The sequence below is a fragment of the Rhinatrema bivittatum genome, chromosome 16 (assembly GCF_901001135.1).
Source record: "Rhinatrema bivittatum chromosome 16, aRhiBiv1.1, whole genome shotgun sequence".
NCBI classification, from domain to species: domain Eukaryota; kingdom Metazoa; phylum Chordata; class Amphibia; order Gymnophiona; family Rhinatrematidae; genus Rhinatrema; species Rhinatrema bivittatum.
This window is the reverse complement of record NC_042630.1, coordinates 69,707,677-69,726,646: the sequence shown is the minus strand read 5'-3', so window position 1 is coordinate 69,726,646 and position 18,970 is coordinate 69,707,677. Positions and strand designations below refer to the sequence as shown.

The 18,970-nt window shown below is 46.5% G+C and overlaps 1 long non-coding RNA gene across 1 annotated transcript in view; it reads right to left on the bottom strand.

Moving 5' to 3' along the window:
- Positions 1-915: 915 nt before the first annotated feature.
- LOC115078877 overlaps positions 916-18,970 on the bottom strand; it is an 87,225-nt gene continuing 69,170 nt past the window's right edge. The window contains exons 3-4 of the long non-coding RNA XR_003853159.1: positions 2,498-2,525; positions 916-1,104 (exon numbers count right to left, since the gene is read on the bottom strand). This is a non-coding gene — a long non-coding RNA (uncharacterized LOC115078877). The remainder of the gene's footprint in view (positions 1,105-2,497; positions 2,526-18,970) is intronic.

The window sequence follows — 18,970 nt, the reverse complement described above, 5'->3', positions numbered from 1 at the left end:
GTTGTGTAACAGGCCGCAATGATAGAATTGACAAGTGACTTAAGAGAAATACAAACACTGGGTCTGCAAGAAGCATTAGCCTTACAGATAATGTGACATTTAAGGCCATGGGGACCTAATGCATGTGATTAAATGAGAGTGAAACTCATAAGAGAGCAGAATGTTTACATCTTCATTGAGACAAAGAATAAGAATTTTATTATAGCAGCATAAAATATACAATGGTTTTAGATATGGTAGATATTGTTTAACATTGTGGTTTAGCATAGTAAATCACTCTTGTTGAAATTGTCAGAAAAGACTTCATGTTTAGCTCAAAGCCAACTGGCACATTTAAAACATATTGTCAAGTAACTACCCAGCTTAGAAGTAGTAATTTAGTTTGTTTTTCTGGATATTGGACCTATTGATGTTTGGCTTAAACATACTGGGGTAGATTTTATAACATGCGCGTGCGGCCTACATGTACGGTGCGTGCAAGGGGGTGCACAATTGTGCACCTTGCGCCCACCGAGCCTGCTCTGAGCCGCGCTGCCTTCCCCTGTTCCCTCCCAGGCCGCTCTGAAATCGGAGCGGCCTGGGAGGGAACTTCCTTAACCCCCCCCCCACCCCAACTTCCCTTCCCCTACCTCCCCCGCCCTTTCCCCCCTACCTTTGATGTTTTCTTTTTTTATTTCAAATCTTACTTCAGCCCTGGGGCTGAAGTAAGTTGTGCGCGCCGGCCAACTTCCGGCACGTGATCCCTGGCCCTGCAGCTGTGCAGAGGCCTCTGGCCATGCCCCCTCCCCGTCTTTTTTGTAAAGCCCCGGGACTTACACGCGTCCTGGGGCTTTACGTGCGTCGCCGGGCCTTTTGAAAATAGGCCCAGCGCGCGTAACCTTTTGAAAATCTGGCCCACTGATTTTTCTGTGGTGTTTGACTCAGTAAACAAATGAAAAAAAAAAAGAAATAGTAATTTAGCCAGTTAAATCTTATGATGTTCAGGACTGCATGAGGCATCTCAGGAATGGTCTCCGGCGCTCTCACTCTCTGCTGCAATCAGGACATCCCTCTACAGATTCAGATCAGGGTCCTGTCTTGACTGGAGGGCAACCAGCTGTACACCTAATGGGCAAATGACAGGTTAACATCACAGTTCCAGAAAGCATGGGGGCATGTGTAGACAGGGGGACTTGTTAATGGAGCAGGGCTGGGATGAACAGACGTGAGCCTGGCATGAGGCTTTGTTAGAGATTTCATTAGAAGTCTCATGTGTTGTGAAGTCTGAAATCCCTTTCTTTGCTTTCAGTCACCTTTAAGGCTTCTTTCTCTCTCATCAGGACTTCATGTAAATGCATAGGATCCCAAAGTTGATATTAATTGGATATTACTACAAGTCATTGGCATTAGATTGGTGGTTTCTTTCTGATATGAAGCAGATTTTGACTTGGATGATAATGTGGGCTAGAAGACATCTGGTAAACTGAGCTGGGCCTCACTACTATATACAAAGTTTGTCAAAGCCACTCAGCAACTTTGTGTCCAGCCTGTACCAGCTAAATTGTAAGGCTAAGAGAAATTATTTATATGGAGTACAATAGCAGTTTTGTTCTCCTCAGTGCAGTTCTCACTGGCATTTACATTAAAACTGTAGGGGCTATCATGTGGCTCCACTTGCATCTTGTTTTGCTAGGCTTGCACTCAGATGCACACCTTCCTTTTAAGGGTGATTGGCTTGCCCTTACAGGTCTATCTGGCAGGCTGCACAGGATGCCAAATAGATTAGATTTTGGGAAATGGCCACACTAATATTACTGGCTATTTAGATTATTACTGAGCCTTATGATTAGGTATGGGAAAGTTGGATGCTAGAGGGAACTAAGTGGAGATCTTGTATGTTCTTCTAACCAAAATGGTGGAGTACATAGGAGAAAGAGAAAAAAAAAGACAATCCTGGATAAGGAGAAATCTTACAGATATTGTAGTCAGACTGTGTCTGGCTGCTGGGATGTATTCTTACTAGCAGAGTGGACAAATTAGATGGGCAAACTGGACGGGTCAGATGGTCTTCTGCCATAAATTAATATGTTACTATGAAGCTCTCAGTTGTTTCAGTTATGTAATCATTAAGGTACAATGGCTTAAAAAGAAAGTCTTAAGATGTGGACATCAATTGCCAAGGCTGGACTTAATTTCTTTTCATATGGTACACAGCATGCGGACAGGTTGAAACACTGGTAAAAGTTGTACCTGTTTGGGGGGGGAGGGGGGGGGGGCACTGCAGCTGCCATGGATGGGGAGACTTTGCCATTGCCTTCCATGGCTCTGGCAGTGTCCCAGGAGCAGAGCTGAGGAGGAGAGAGACTGTTGCTAACATGGCCTGTCCCTCCCATGGCTCTCGGAAAGGGGGAGGGGGGGGGGCAAAGCAAGAAAGTGCTGCCACTGCAGCTCATCCACCTACAGCAGTGAAAATGGCCCTGGAGGCAGGACAAGCAGCGTTGAGCCTTAGGCAACCTACCACTGTGTTGAGGAAGCTTCTGCTGGACCTGCAGAAAAAAAGGAAAATAAAAATAAATGAAGACAGTGTGGGGGTGTGGCAGACAAGTGGCAGAGGGATTCTGTAAACCCCCTCTGCAGTGATAGGACCCTCAGCCCCTCAGGAGTTCCAGGCATGCAATAGGACACTGCAAGCACAGCAAGGGGACATGGGGGAACCTCTGCTGCTAGAGAAGATCTGGGAGGGAAGCTAGTACAGCCCTATGGGAAAAACATTTAACATTAATTGATTGGACCACGTTTGAGTGATGGGTTTTGCCCTGTACTGGCCCCAAATCACATGTGCCAGGGTAGTTGAGCACATTTTTATGTCCTGAGAAAACCCCTACACCAGGGACTAGGCAGGAATCCAGTCCAGGTTTTCCTGCAGGACTATTGTGGTTTAACTAAAATATCCAAATTATACCAGCAGCGTAAGGAAAATCTTTTATTAAATAACATTTCAAATATTGCAGAGTATGAGATTTCCAGCAAAGCCATTCAGAGGCAGTCTCAGTAAGCACTGTTTGCACAATAAGTGAAATCCAATTTATAGACCAATGAGCTAGTTTGTTTTCATAACATTTTTCCTAATTGAGTGACATTACACAACATCTTCTATTTTATTTATTTAAAATTATTTTTAACCTGTGTCCGCCAGTGTTCGGGGTTGGTTAAAACATTTCTAGCATAAAAGTGAGTAATCACATGTACAATCTATATAAAACAAGCAATAACAATGAGACTTGAAAACAGGATGGAATTATAATTTTATATCATATATTTTAACGAGGCTAGGATTCTTGTAAATCATGTGATTTCTTGTAAATAGAGCCCAGGAGACAGGAATGAAACAAGACTAAACTTTTTTTTTTAAACTTTTGACCTACATGCTAGCATTTCAGCATATTTCTGTTGCGCGTCCCGTCCACGCTCGGCCTGCGCCCGGGCCTGCTCACCTCTAACTCCTCCACGGGTCCCGGGTTGTCCTCCCCAGCTGCAGCAGCAAGCACGGTGGAGCTCGGCAACCTCCGTGACGTCAGCCCCACCCCTAGGCATGTACGCGCGGACCACCTGGTCCCTTAAAGGGCCAGGGGCGGATCCCAGCTCTGCGGCGCACCCTGATTGAATGCTGTATAAGAGGAAGTGCCTGCCTACACTTCCTCGCCTTGGCAATCGGGTCGATCACTTGTGATTTCTAGTTTGCCTCTGCGTTTCCAGTCTTAGTTCTAGTCTCGTTCCAGCCTTATTCCAGTTTAATTCCAGTCCTGTTCCAGCATCCTCCTGTTCCTTCGTCTCCCCGGGTAGTACCTCACGGACTGTCTTCTCGGTACTGACCTCTGCCTGTTCTTGTCTACATTGATCGCCACCCAGATATCGACCTTTGCCTGTTTCCTCGACCACGTCTGCATGCTGCCTGGGACCTGACCCCTGCTTTGGCTGACTACCCTCGGACTGACCTTTGGAACTTGACCCCATCCTCCCACAACTATCCCAGTTCATCACCACCTTCAAGCGGACCTTTGAAGATCCTGGTCATCAGGCAGAACTGGGATGGCAAGAGGATTGCCTCCGGGCACTCTATCTAGAAGGTCTATCTCCCGCTCTCAAAGACGAGCTCGCTGTCCATGAAATTCCTATATCTCTAGAGGACCTGATTTCCCTCGCTGGGAAAATTGACCATCGTCTCTGACAATGGCACCATTTATTTATTGAGTTTTATATACCATTATTTGGTTTTTTGTCATCATAACAGTTTACAATTTTCGATGCAAACGTTAATGCATGCATTATAGTATACATTACGATCAGAGGTATCATATACATTAAGATCAGAGATACTGTTATCGTAGAAATGAGGTTATATATTTATGCATTTACATAGTTAGTTATACAGTTTCTAATGGTTGCTAAGGTCGACAAGGATAGGGTTCACATGGTGTGGATAGGGGTCACAAGGTTCATCTGGAAGAGTGGTAAGTTACTGGGTTCATGCGTAAGGGGAGTACATGGAGGGTCCATTGTCTTGGTAATTGGTGGAAGTTATGTGTGATTCCCGAGCTTGGGCGCTACTGTCACCAGCCCCCAACTGTTGCTTCCAGTTTCCCTTTCCACAGAATCCTGTTCCTTCACCACCACTGCTCTTATCAACACTGGAGCAAGTGGAAGTTTCATCATGGACAACATCGTCAAACCTTTTAAAATCCCCGTGCAACTCCTAGAGGTGCCTCTCTGCATCACACATTGCACGGTGGCCTTCCGCCTCACTGTGAGAACCCTTCACGAGGAAGAAATATCCTTGTACATCTTGAAACACTCCACACACCCTGTCATACTGGGCCTTCTTTAGCTTCAAACACATGGACCCCAATTTGACTGGCAATCCCTCCAGTTGGTCTAGTGGGGCCCGCAATGCCAGAAACACTGCTTAAAGCAAGTATCCCCAGTAGTGGCCGTCCTGAAAACCACTACCCTCGCCGGCCTTCTGGCTTAGAACTCTGATTTTGAGGACGTTGTTTCGAAACAAAAGGCAGACACACTACCTCCACTCTGAAAGTACAATTGCCCTATCAAAGTTCTACCTGGCACTACACTTCCCAAAGGTAGAACCTATCCACTCTCGCTTCCGGAGACACAGGCGATGTCTGAATATATCAATGGAAATCTCGAAAAAGGGTTCATCAGACCTTCTGACTCTCCGGCAGGAGTGGGCTTCTTTGTCAAAACGAAGGATGGAGGGCTACGCCCTTATATTGACTACTGAGGGCAGAACGCCATCACCCACACGGACCGCAACTCATTACCCCTCATCAGTGAATTGTTTGACCGCCTGCAAGGGGCTCAGATCTTAACGAAACTCAATCTATGAGGAGCATACAACCTCACACGCATCCAGCCCGGGACATACGGAAACACCAGGGATGGTCACTACGAATACATAGTAATGCCTTTCGGCCTTTCCAATGCCCCTGCAGTGTTCCAATGCCTGATGAATGAAATCCTCTGAGATCTACTCTATTCATTCGTAGTGGGGTACCTAGAAGACATCTTGATATTCTCAAAAGACCTGAAGTCCCGTCGCTCCCATGTCAGAACTGTTTTTCAACACCTCCGAGACAATCACCTTTACGCGAAACTAGAGAAATGCATTTTTGAGCAAGATCATCTACCCTTCCTGGGATATATCATTTCCAATCAAGGATTCACAATGGACCCCGAGAAACTTCAAGGGATTCATGACTGGCCCCAGCCAGTAGGCCTCCGTGCCTTACAAAGATTCCTTGGATTCATCAATTACTATAAGAACATAAGAACATGCCATACTGGGTCAGACCAAGGGTCTATTAAGCCCAGCATCCAGTTTCCAACAGTGGCCAATCCAGGCCATAAGAACCTACAAGTACCCAAAAACTATGGGGCGGATTTTAAAAGCCCTGCTCGCGTAAATCCGCCCAGATTTACGCGAGCAGGGCCTTGCGTGCCGGCACGCCTATTTTCCATAGGCCTGCCGGCGCGCGCAGAGCCCCGGGACTCGCGTAAGTCCCGGGGTTTTTTGTCGGGGGGGTGTCGGGGGCATGTCGGGGGCGGGGCCGATCGACGTGGCATTTTGGGGGCGGGATGCGGTGTTTCGGGGGCGGGCCCGGGGGCGTGGTTTCGCCCCGGGGCGGTCCGGGGGCGTGGCCGCGCCCTCTGGAACCGCCCCCGGGTCGCGTGGGGATTTACTTCTCCCTCCGGGTGGCGTAAATCCCCGGACAAAGGTAGGGGGGGGTTTAGATAGGGCCGGGGGGGGTGGGTTAGGTAGAGGAAGGGAGGGGAAGGTGAGGGGAGGGCGAAAGAGAGTTCCCTCCGAGGCCGCTCCGAAATCGGAGCGGCCTCGGAGGGAACGGAGGCAGGCTGCGCGGCTCGGCGCGCGCTGGCTGCCCAAAATCGGCAGCCTTGCGCGCGCCGATCCTGGATTTTAGCAGATACGCGCGGCTACGCGCGTATCTACTAAAATCCAGCGTACTTTTGTTTGCGCCTGGAGCGTGAACAAAAGTACGCGAACGCGCCGTTTTTAAAAATCTACCCCTAAGTCTATTCCATGTTACCATTGCTAGTAATACCGGTGGTATTATCTAAGTCAACTTAATTAATAGCAGGTAATGGACTTCTCCTCCAAGAACTTATCCAATCCTTTTTTAAACACAGCTATACTAACTGCACTAACCACATCTTCTGGCAACAAATTCCAGAGTTTAATTGTGCATTGAGTGAAAAAGAACTTTCTCAGATTAGTTTTAAATGTGCCACATGCTAACTTCATGGTGTGCCCCCTAGTCTTTCTATTATCCGAAAAGAGTAAAAAACCGATTCACATCTACCCGTTCTAGATCTCTCATGATTTTAAACACCTCTATCATATCCCCCCTCAGCCATCTCTTCTCCAAGCTGAAAAGTCCTAACCTCTTTAGTCTTTCCTCATAGGGGAGCTGCTCCATTCCCTTTATCATTTTGGTCGCCCTTCTCTGTACCTTCTCCATCGCAATTATATCTTCTCTGAGTTGCGGCGACCAGAACTGTACACAGTATTCAAGGTGCGGTCTCACCATGGAGGGATACAGAGGCATTATGACATTTTCCATTTTATTCACCATTCCCTTTCTAATAATTCCCAACATTCTGTTTGCTTTTTTGACTGCCGCAGCACACTGAACCGACGATTTCAATGTGTTATCCACTATGATGCTTAGATCTCTTTCTTGGGTAGTAGCACCTAATATGGAACCTAACATTGTGTAGCTATTAGAGATGTGAATCGTGTGATCGATCGTCTTAACGATCGATTTCGGATGGGGGGGAGGGAATCGGATCGTGGCGGTTTCGTTTTTGTAAATATCGTGTAAATCGTAAATCGGGGGAGGGCGGGAAAACCGGCACACTGAAACATCCCTAAAACCCACCCCGACCCTTTAAAATAAATCCCCCACCCTCCCGAACCCCCCCAAAATGCCTTAAATTACCTGGGGTCCAGAGCGGGGGTCCCGGTGTGATCTTTTACTCTTGGGCCTGCGATGCGTTGTATAAATGGCGCCGGCGCTACCTTTGTCCTGTCATATGACAGGTCAAAGGTAGCGCCGGCGCCATTTTGTTTTAGTGTGCCGGTTTTTCCGCCCTCCCCTTCCCATCCCCCTTCCCCCGATTTACGATTTTTGACGATAAATCGGGGGAATTCCTATTGTATCGCGCTTCTAACGATTTTTGACGATTTAAAATATATCGGACGATATTTTAAATCGTCAAAAAACGATTCACATCCTTAGTAGCTATAGCATGGGTTATTTTTTCCTATATTCATCACCTTGCACTTGTCCACATTAAATTTCATCTGCCATTTTGATGCCCAATTTTCCAGTCTCACAAGGTCTTCCTGCAATTTATCATAATCTGCTTGTGATTTAACTACTCTGAACAATTTTGTATCATCTGCAAATTTGATTACCTCACTTGTCGTATTTCTTTCCAGATAATTTATAAATATATTGAAAAGTAAGGGTCCCAATACATATCCCTGAGGCACTCCACTGCCCACACCCTTCCACTGAGAAAATTGTCAATTTAATCCTACTCTCTGTTTCCTGTCTTTTAGCCAGTTTGTAATCCACGAAAGGACATTGCCGCCTATCCCATGACTTTTTATTCTTCCTAGAAGCCTCTCATGAGGAACTTTGTCAAATGCCATCTGAAAATCCAAGTACACTACATCTACAGGTTCACCTTTATCCACATGTTTATTAACTCCTTCAAAAAAGTGAAGCAGATTTGTGAGGCAAGATTTGCCTTGGGTAAAGCCATGCTGACTTTGTTCCATTAAACCATGTTTTCTATATGTTCTGTGATTTTGATGTTTAGAATACTTTCACTATTTTCCCTGGCACTGAAGTCAGGCTAACCGGTCTGTAGTTTTCCGGATCGCCCCTGGAGCCCTTTTTAAATATGGGGTTACATTAGCTGTCCTCCAGTCTTCAGGTACAATGGATGATTTTAATGACAGGTTACACATTTTTACTAATAGGTCTGAAATTTCATTTTTCAGTTCCTTCAGAACTCTGGGGTGTATACCATCCGGTCCAGGTGATTTACTACTCTTAAGTTTGTCAATCAAGTCTACCACATCTTCTAGGTTCACCATGATTTGGTTCAGTCCATCTGAATCATTACCCATGAAAACCTTCTCCAGTACGGGTACCTCCCCAACATCCTCTTCAGTAAACACCGAAGAAAAGAAATCATTTAATCTTTCTGCAACGGCCTTATCTTCTCTAAGTGCCCCTTTAAACCCTTGATCATCTAATGGTCCAACTGACTCCTGTTATCTGACGACGCTATCAGCGACGCTGATCCCTCCGTGCCTCGGCTCCGTGCAACTCGGGGTTCAGCCACGCCCCCTTTTGACGTCAGACGCCAGCAGCAGACTCGGGCAGCGCGGGAAATTTGATCTATTTAAAGGACGCCGTTCCTCTCCTCTCTTGCTTCGGCCTCAAGTGCGTTTGGAGTGTTCGGTCTGTGTTCCTACTACTTGCTGCTTGCTTGACCCGGTCTGCCTTGATATTCTGTCTGCCGCCTGCCCTTCGGATTGTTGCCTTGGTTCCTGTTGCTAGCTGCCTGCGCTGACCCGGACTGTACTGGATATTCTGTCTGCCGCCTGCCCTTCGGATTGTTGCCTTATTTCCTGTTGCTAGCTGCCTGCCCTGACCCGGACTGTACTGGATGTTCTGTCTACCGTCTGCCCTTCGGATTGCTGCCTTGGTTCCTGTTGCTAGCTGCCTGCGCTGACCCGGACTGTAGTGGATATTCTGTCTGCCGCCTGCCCTTCGGATTGTTGCCTTGTTTCCTGTTGCTAGCTGCCTGCCCTGACCCGGACTGTACTGGATGTTCTGTCTACCGTCTGCCCTTCGGATTGCTGCCTTGGTTCCTGCTTGCTGCTTCCAGTTCTGACCCGGGCGGTCTCCGGACCTTCTGGTTCCTCTGTTGGGCTATCTGGACTTTCTGGAGCTTTACATTCCACGCTACGTATTGAAGTTCCAGATCCTAGAAGATCTACTTCCTAAGGTAAGCGGCCATCAGCCTTGGTTCCACACCTGCCGCATAACAGTAGGCCGAAGCCATGGATCCAGTCGATTTGACCGCTCTGCAGGCCATCCCCGGCTTGGCCTCCTGGTTTCAACAGCAACAAGGGGTCCTCGATCAAGTAACAGGAGTACTCGATCGACTAGTGGCTCGCATGGATGCTTTGGCCCACACTCCTGCAGTTCCAGTAACCACCACCACTGTACCTTTGACTCCTATCCGATTATCGCCCCCACCACGATTTAATGGAACTTCAGCTCTAGTAGGGGATTTATTAATCAATGCCGGATGCATTTTTCTCTGCAACCATCCTCCTTCTCGTCCGATAAGACCAAGACCACCTTTATCCTGTCCTTACTGGAGGGTATGGCTCTGGCTTGGGAGAGATGATCCTATGCTTAATAACTTGATCCTATGCTTAATAACTTGGATATATTCCTGAAAGAATTCTGACTTATTTTTGATGAACCCGGAAGTTCTACCTCAGCAGCCAATGACTTACTACAAATCAAGCAAGGCTCTCGATCAGTAGGTGAATACGCCATTCAGTTCCGAACCTTGGCGGCAGAACTTGCTTGGGGCGAGGACAGTCTCACCGCTATTTTTCATCAGGGGCTGTCTGAAAATATCAAGGATGAATTGGCAGGCAGGGACCCTCCGGAGTCCTTGGAGGACCTCATTTGGTTAGCCGTTCGATTGGACCTCCGATTTTAAGAAAGGGCGCGGGAGCGAACTACTTCTCGAAAAACTTTTCGTCTGGCTCCCACATTTCAGCAACTGGTTGTTCCTCCACGTCCAACTGAAGCAGCTGGAAGCATTGAGGAACCCATGCAGATAGATAGATTTCGATTAACTCCTGCGGAACGCCAACGACGAAGGTTGGGAAATCTTTGTATGTATTGCGCTGCTCCCGGTCACTTCGTTAACAAGTGTCCCAACAAATCGGGAAACGCTCAGACCTAGGTCGGGTAGGAGAGGCCTCCCTAGGTCCCGTTGCTTCCTCTCCACAAATACTAGTTCCAGTAACCATCACCCATAAGGGTCAATCGATTCATCTTCAAGCCTTCATTGATTCTGGGGCGGCCGGCAATTTCATTGATCAGAGATTGATTGAAATCCATCACATTCCGGTGGATCCGTTACCCAATTCTCTCTCAGTCACGTCGGTAACTGGGCAACTGGTGGGAGTCCAGATATCTCAGATTACCAAACCCATTCTCTTAAATTCTGGAATTCTGCATCAAGAGAGCATTCAGCTCTACGTTCTCCCTTCTTCGGTCAACCAAATAATCTTAGGGTTATTTATTTTTATTTATTTATTTATTTTATTTAGATAGTTTTATATACCGACAACCGTTCACACATCGTGTCGGTTTACATGTAACTTACAAACCAAAGTAAATATAGGCAGTGCCTTGGTTACCTTGGTTAAGGACATATCAACCTCGACTGGATTGGGCCTCTTCACAACTCGCCAATTGGAGTCCATTCTGCTTCCAAAATTGTTTAAAGAAGATTCAGAAATGTCGGATTCAAGTTACTCAGCTCTCCTCTGGTATTCCTGTCCCTTATGAAGAATTTGCAGACGTATTCAGCCAACAACAAGCTGAATCCTTACCACCGCATCGACAGTGCGATTGTGCCATTGACCTTCTTCCTGGAAGACGAGCCGGAGATGAGTGGGAAATGGCATTTAATATTCATGACGGACATTATGAATACAGGGTAATGCCGTTTGGGCTGTGTAATGCTCTGGCTGTATTCCAAGCCATGATCAATGACATCTTTCGCGATCTCCTCTATTCTCATGTTATCGTCTACCTAGATGATATACTTATTTTTTCCAAAAACCCGCAACAACATCAGCTACATGTGCGACAGGTACTACAGCGCCTTAGGGAGAATAAGCTGTTTGCCAAATTGGAAAAATGTGTCTTCCATAAAGAGCAGTTACCGTTTTTGGGATATATTATTTCCGACAAGGGATTATCCATGGACCCAAGCAAACTTAAGGCTATTTTGAATTGGCCACAACCCATAGGCTTAAAAGCCTTACAAAGATTTCTGGGTTTCTCGAACTACTACAGACAATTTATTCCAAATTTTTCTTCCCTAGTAGCCCCCCTTACTGCCCTAACTAAGAAAGGAGCATCTATTCAGAATTGGCCAGAGGAGGCCGTCAATGCCTTCCTTCAGTTAAAAAAGGAATTCACCAAGGACATATGTCTCAAACGTCCCGAATCCTCTAAACTTTTTATCCTGGAAGTAGATGCCTCTGCTGTGGGAGTGGGGGCAGTTTTACTACAGACGGCTGAGGAGGGGGGCCTGGTAACTTGTGCATTTTTCTCCAAAAGGTTTTCACCAGCAGAGAGAAACTATACTATAGGAGATCGGGAGCTATTGGCGATTAAGTTGGCTTTTGAAGAATGGCGTCATCTCCTAGAAGGCGCTCGATATACTGTGACAGTTTATACGGATCACAAAAATCTTGAATACCTGGCCAAGGCCCAACAGTTAAATCCTCATCAAGCCCGCTGGGCACTCTTCTTTAGTAGATTCAATTTCGTTCTCCATTTCCGACCTGCTCATAAAAATCTGCGAGTGGATGCTCTTTCGAGGAGCTTTGATCGCGAAGATATACCTGAACCACCTCGCTACATAATTGACCCTGCGCAAATACAGCTGGCTGCCACATTCACGGTTCCTATTGGGAAGACAGTGGTTCCTAGACGATTACGATTGAAAGTTCTCCGTTGGGCACATGACGCTCAATTGGCAGGCCTTGCAGGAATTTCGCATACCAAGGATTTGGTTTCCAGACACTATTTGTGGCCTCAGTGGGAGAAAGACATTAAGGCCTATGTTGAATCATGCTCTGTATGCGCCGCTCAGAAGACTCCGTGACGAAAACCTTTTGGACTTTTACAACCACGACCTGTGCCCATGAAACCCTGGACAGACATTGCCACTGATTTTATCACCGATCTCCCACTCTCGGATAACAAGACGGTTATCTGGGTGGTGGTGGACCGTTTCTCCAGAATGGCTCACTTTATTCCGCTGCCCGGCTTACTTTCTGCTTCAAAGTTGGCTCACCTATTTCTTCAGCATATCTTCCGTCTTCATGGATTGCCTCTCAGCATTGTTTCGGATAGGGGAGTGCAATTTACAGCCCGATTCTGGAAAGAGTTGTGCAAACTTCTCAAAATCAAGCTTGAATTTTCTTCTGCCTATCACCCCCAAACCAATGGACTCTCGGAACTAACAAATCAGTCTCTGAAGGCCTTTCTTCGATCCTATGTCAATCAGCGACAGGACAACTGGGCTTCCTTGTTGGTCTGGGCAGAAATCTGCCACAATAATCATTTGCACCAGGCCACAGGGAGGTCTCCTTTTTTTTTAGTTTTCGGTAGATATCCACGACTTCCCTTACCTATTACTACCTCCTCTGATTGTCCGGCTGTCAACACAACCATCACCTCTATGATTAAATTATGGAAGGAAACTCGAACTTTACTTTTGCAAAATGCAGCCAGAATGAAGAATCAGGCAGATAAGAGGAGATCTCCTGCCCCTCGACTCAAGGCTGGAGATCTCGTATGGTTGAGTACACGCAATCTTCGCTCACACATGCCCTCATTAAAATTTTCCCTTCGTTTTATTGCGCCTTTCCTATTGAAAGACAAATCAATGCTGTCACAGACTATCGTTACCATCCTCCTTGCGGATTCACAACACCTTCCACGTGTCCTTACTCAATCCCACAATTATGTCATGGCCTTCCAGACAGAGGAGACCTAAGATACCTTTAATTCAGATTGATAATCAATTTGAAGTAGAGGACATACTGGATTCCAGAAGGTGTAGAGGACAACTTCAATATTTAATTGCCTGGAAGAACTTTGGTCCTGAGGATAACTCGTGGGAACCTGCTCAGAATGTACAGGCACCACGCTTGCTTTGGAAGTTCCATCAACGATTTCCTCATAAATTCAGTCCTTGGGGGAAGAGAGGAGGGCCTTGCAAGGGGGGTACTGTTACCTGTCGACGCTATCAGCGACGCTGATCCCTCCCGTGCCTTGGCTCTGCGCGACTCGGGGTTCGGCCATGCCCTCTTTTGACGTCAGACATCGGCGGCAGACTCGGGCAGCGCGGGAAATTTGATCTATTTAAAGGACGCCGTTCCTCTCCTCTCTTGCTTCGGCCTCAAGTGCGTTTGGAGTGTTCGGTCTGTGTTCCTATTACTTGCTGCCTGCTTGACCCGGTCTGCCTTGATATTCTGTCTGCCGCCTGCCCTTCGGATTGTTGCCTTGGTTCCTGTTGCTAGCTGCCTGCCCTGACCCAGACTGTACTGGATATTCTGTCTGCCATCTGCCCTTCGGATTGTTGCCTTGGTTCCTGTTGCTAGCTGCCTGCCCTAACCCGGACTGTACAGGATATTCTGTCTGCCGCCTGCCCTTCGGATTGTTGCCTTGGTTCCTGTTGCTAGCTGCCTGCCCTGACCCGGACTGTACTGGATATTCTGTCTGCCGCCTGCCCTTCGGATTGCTGCCTTGGTTCCTGCTTGCTGCTTCCAGTTCTGACCCGGGCGGTCTCCGGACTTTCTGATTCCTCTGTTGGGCTATCTGGACTTTCTGGAGCTTCACATTCCACGCTACTTATTGAAGTTCCAGATCCTAAAAGATCTACTTCCTAAGGTAAGCGGCCATCGGCCTTGGTTCCACACCTGCCGCATAACAACTCCCTCACAGGCTTTCTGCTTCGGATATATTTAAAAAAGTTTTTACTGTGAGTTTTTCCCTCTACGGCCAAATTATTTTCAAATTCTCTCTTAGCCTGTCTTATAAATGTCTTACATTTAACTTGCCAACTTTTATGCATTATCCTATTTTCTTCTGTTGGATCCTTCTTCCAATTTTTAAATGAAGATCTTTTGGCTAAAATAGCTTCTTTCACTTCCCCTTTTAACCAGGCTGGTAATCGTTTTGCCTTCTTTCCACCTTTCTTAATGTGTGGAATACATCTGGATTGTGCTTCTAGGATGGTATTTTTTAACAATGACCACGCCTCTTGCACACTTTTTACTTTTGTAGCTGCTCCTTTCAGTTTTTTTCTATTTTTCTCATTTTATCAAAGTTTAGCATGAGAGCCATGGATTTGCTTACTGTCCCCCTTCCAGTCATTAATTCAAATTTGATCATATTATGATCACTATTGCCAAGCGGCCCTACCACCATTACCTCTCTCACCAAATCCTGTTCTCCACTGAGAATTAGATCTAAAATTGATCCCTCTCACATCGGTTCCTGAACCAATTGCTCTATAAAGCTATCATTTATTCCATCCAGGAACTTTATCTCTCTAGCATGTCCCGATGATACATTTACCCATTCAATATTGGGGTAATTGAAGTCTAAAAGAAACCGAAGCAAAAGCCTTGCACATACGCAAGTAACAAAGTACACTGGTGCAGGATAAATTGTATCACCACCGAATATTCCAAAATAACTTTTATTGCAGTTCAAAGCAGAATCAGGTGAAACAATGTTGAAATGGCAACTCCATAAATTAAAGAACACATAGTTTAGAGCGATCCCCCGACACGGACCGTGTTTCGCTAGGCTGCATCGGGAGGGACCAGCATGTACATTAAAGTCTAGAATATAAACAAAATAATATACAGTCATTTCATAAGGTGGTGAAAAATGGCCATACAATTTCCAAGAACAAACCTACATACCTTCTCAGATATACAATGGAGCGCAAGCGCCCTCAAAACTGACAGCCATTTAAAGCCGAAGAAAGGCGCGAAAGCTGACACTCTCGCGAGAGCTGTCAGAGTTGATTGCTGACACTCTCGCGAGAGCTGTCAAAATTGAATGCTGCAGCCAAATTTCAGGCTCAGTGAAACAAGTGCCACTCAATATCCTTATTTAAACCTTTTGGATAAACTGTATCCAAAGTAAAGATCCATTTCTGTTCCCTCCGACCCAGCACCTCGGGGTAGTTGCCACCCCGTGGGGGACGGCGAACCACCTCGAGGACCGAGAAGGAAAGGCCAGAAATGGAGTGGCCGCGTTCCAGCCAATGTGTTACCAGGGGTTCGTCTGCTCTACCTAAACGGATGTTCGAGCAATGCTCGATAATACGGGTCTTAAGCATCCAGGTAGTTTTCCCGACATACAGTAGGGGGCAGGGACATTTGATGACATAGACTACACCTTTTGTAACACAGTCGGATGAGGTACGAATTTTAAACAGCCGGCCCGTAGAGGGGTGAATGAACCCAGTAGACAATTCAGTGTGGCAACACATACTACAGTGTCCACACGGTCTATGTGTAACATGCATGGGAGAATCGGCCGCAGAGTAGGTAGTGTGTGGAAAAGAGGCTGCGTGTACAAGCCTGTCACGAAGGTTTGAGCCCCGCCGAAAAGTGAAACGCAGGGGACTGCAACAACTCCGAAAGTGCCAGCGACCTCCAGTGGCGGCGAATCATGGTGGCAATAGTGTGCCCCAAAATGGAGAAAGGTAGAATACAATTGTTCACAACTTCATCCGACTCGGTAGGGGGAAGAAATAACCAGTCCTTATGTGTATAAAGTGCCCTCTTAAAGGCTTTCTTGACCACCCGAGAAGGGTAGCCCCGTTCCAGAAACTGAGTAGTGAGACCCTGTGCCTGTGTCAAAAATTCCAGTCGAGATGAACAGAGGCGGCGTAGCCGCAAAAACTGTCCCGTGGGAATATTATCTTTTAAGGGCCTGGGATGACAGCTCTGATATTGAAGAAGGGTGTTGCGATCGGTATTTTTTCTAAATAATGTGGTATGGAAGCGGCCCCCAGCCACCGATATCAGGACATCCAAAAATGCGATTTCTGAAGCATGTAGGCAAAAATTAAATTGAATATGAGAATGGAGAGAATTGAGCCAGTCCAGAAACATGTAAAATTGGGGATCAGTGCCCTTCCAAATAAGGAACACATCATCTATGTACCGTCGCCATTCGTGAATAAGGCCGGCCCATTCCGAAGAGTATAAAAAATCTCTTTCAAATTTGTCCATGAATAGACATGCCAGGCTAGGGGCCATTGTGGCACCCATAGCCGTTTGTTCTTGGAAATTGTTTGGCCATTTTTCACCACCTTATGAAATGACTGTATATTATTTTGTTTATATTCTAGACTTTAATGTACATGCTGGTCCCGCCCGATGCAGCCTAGCGAAACACGGTCCGTGTCGGGGGATCGCTCTAAACTATGTGTTCTTTAATTTATGGAGTTGCCATTTCAACATTGTTTCACCTGATTCTGCTTTGAACTGCAATAAAAGTTCTTTTGGAATATTCGGTGGTGATACAATTTATCCTACACCAGTGTACTTTGGTAATTGAAGTCTCCCATTATTACTGCACTACCAATTTGGTTAGCTTCCCTAATTTCTCTTAGCATTTCACTGTCAGTCTCACCATCTTGACCAGGTGGATGGTAGTATACTCCTATCACTATAGTCTTCCCCGACACACAAGGGATTTCTACCCATAAAAATTCAATTGTGCATTTAGTCTCGTGCAGGATGTTTATCCTGTTGGACTCTATGCCCTCCCGGACATAAAGCACCACACCACCTCCCGGGTGCTCCTCTGTCATTGCGATATAGTTTGTACCCGGTATAGCACTGTCCCATTGGTTGTCCTCCTTCCACCATGTCTCTGAGATGCCAATTAAGTCTATGTCATCATTCACTGCTATACATTCTAATTCTCCCATCTTACTTTTAGACTTCTGGCATTAACTTACAAACATTTCAAAGTTTGTTTTTTGTTTGTATTTTCATTCTTGTTTTTAATTGATAGGGATAAGTTAGAATTTTTTAGCTCAGGTGAGTTTTTAGTTATAGGCACTTGGACTATTTTTCTTATTATTGGAACCTCACTGTTGGGATGCCCTAATTCTAATGCATCATTAGTATCCTTTGAAGATACCTCTCTCCGAATCATGCGCTGCTGAGCGACTGTCGGCTTTCCCCTTTGTTCTAGTTTAAAAGCTGCTCTATCTCCTTTTTAAAGGTTAGTGCCAGCAGTCTGGTTCCACCCTGGTTAAGGTGGAGCCCATCCCTTTGGAAGAGACTCCCCCTTCCCCAAAAGGTTCCCCAGTTCCTAACAAAACTGAATCCCTCTTCCTTGCACCTCATCCACGCATCTCATCTTCCTTGCATCTCATCCACGCATTGAGACTCAGGAGCTCTACCTGCCTCTGGTGACCTGCACGTGGAACAGGGAGCATTTCAGAGAATGCTACCTGGAGGTTCTGGATTTAAGTTTTCTACCTAAGAGCCTAAATTTGGCTTCCAGAACCTCCCTCTCACATTTTCCTATGTCGTTGGTGCCCACATGTACCACAACAGCTGGCTCCTCCCCAGCACTGTCTAAAATCCTATCTAGGTGACGCGTGAGGTCCACCACCTTCTCACCAGGTAGGCATGTTACCAGCCGATCCTCATGCCCACCAGCCACCCAGCTGTCTACATTCCTAATAATTGAATCACCAACTAAGACGGCCGACCTAACCCTTTCCTCCTGGGCAATAGGCCTTGGGGAGATATCCTCGGTACGAAAGGACAGTGCATCACCTGGAGAGCAGGTCCTTGCTACAGGATCCTTTCTTGCTACTCCAGGTTGATGCTCTCCAATCATGAGACCTTCTTCATCCAAGGCAGCACCAGGGCTGCCAGTCTGAAGTTGGGACTTGGCTACTATAGGAGCTTTATCGCCAACTATTCCACACTAGCTGCTCCACTTACTGTGATGACCAAGAAAGGAACCAATCTCCAGGTTTGGAGTCCCGAAGTCCAAGCTGCATTCCATGCATTAAAAGAAGGCTTTTGTTCTGGCCCCTGTTTATGACACCCCGACCCAAACCTCCTATTTGTCGATGAAGTCAACCCGTCCGCCATCAGAGCCGGGGCGGTGTTGAGTCAGTACTCCAAGGATACATTGGTACTGTGTTCTTTTTATTCTCACAAATTTTCATCTGCGGAGCAAAATTACACAATCGGAGACCAGGAACTCCTAGCCATCAAGCTAGCACTACAGGGGTGGCGCCCATGACTAGAAGGTGCCCAACACAAATTTACTATATTCACAGATCACAAGAATCTGGAGCACCTAAAGGAAGTGCAATTATTAAATCCTAGACAAGCCTGATGGGAATTCGTCGAGTGATTCAATTTTGAGCTGTGCTACCGGCCAGCCTCAAAGAACCTCCGCGCAGATGCACTCTCGCGCTCCCTTGACCCAGAGGACATCCCAGACACCCCAAGACACATTATTGATCTGGCCTGTGTGTCCCT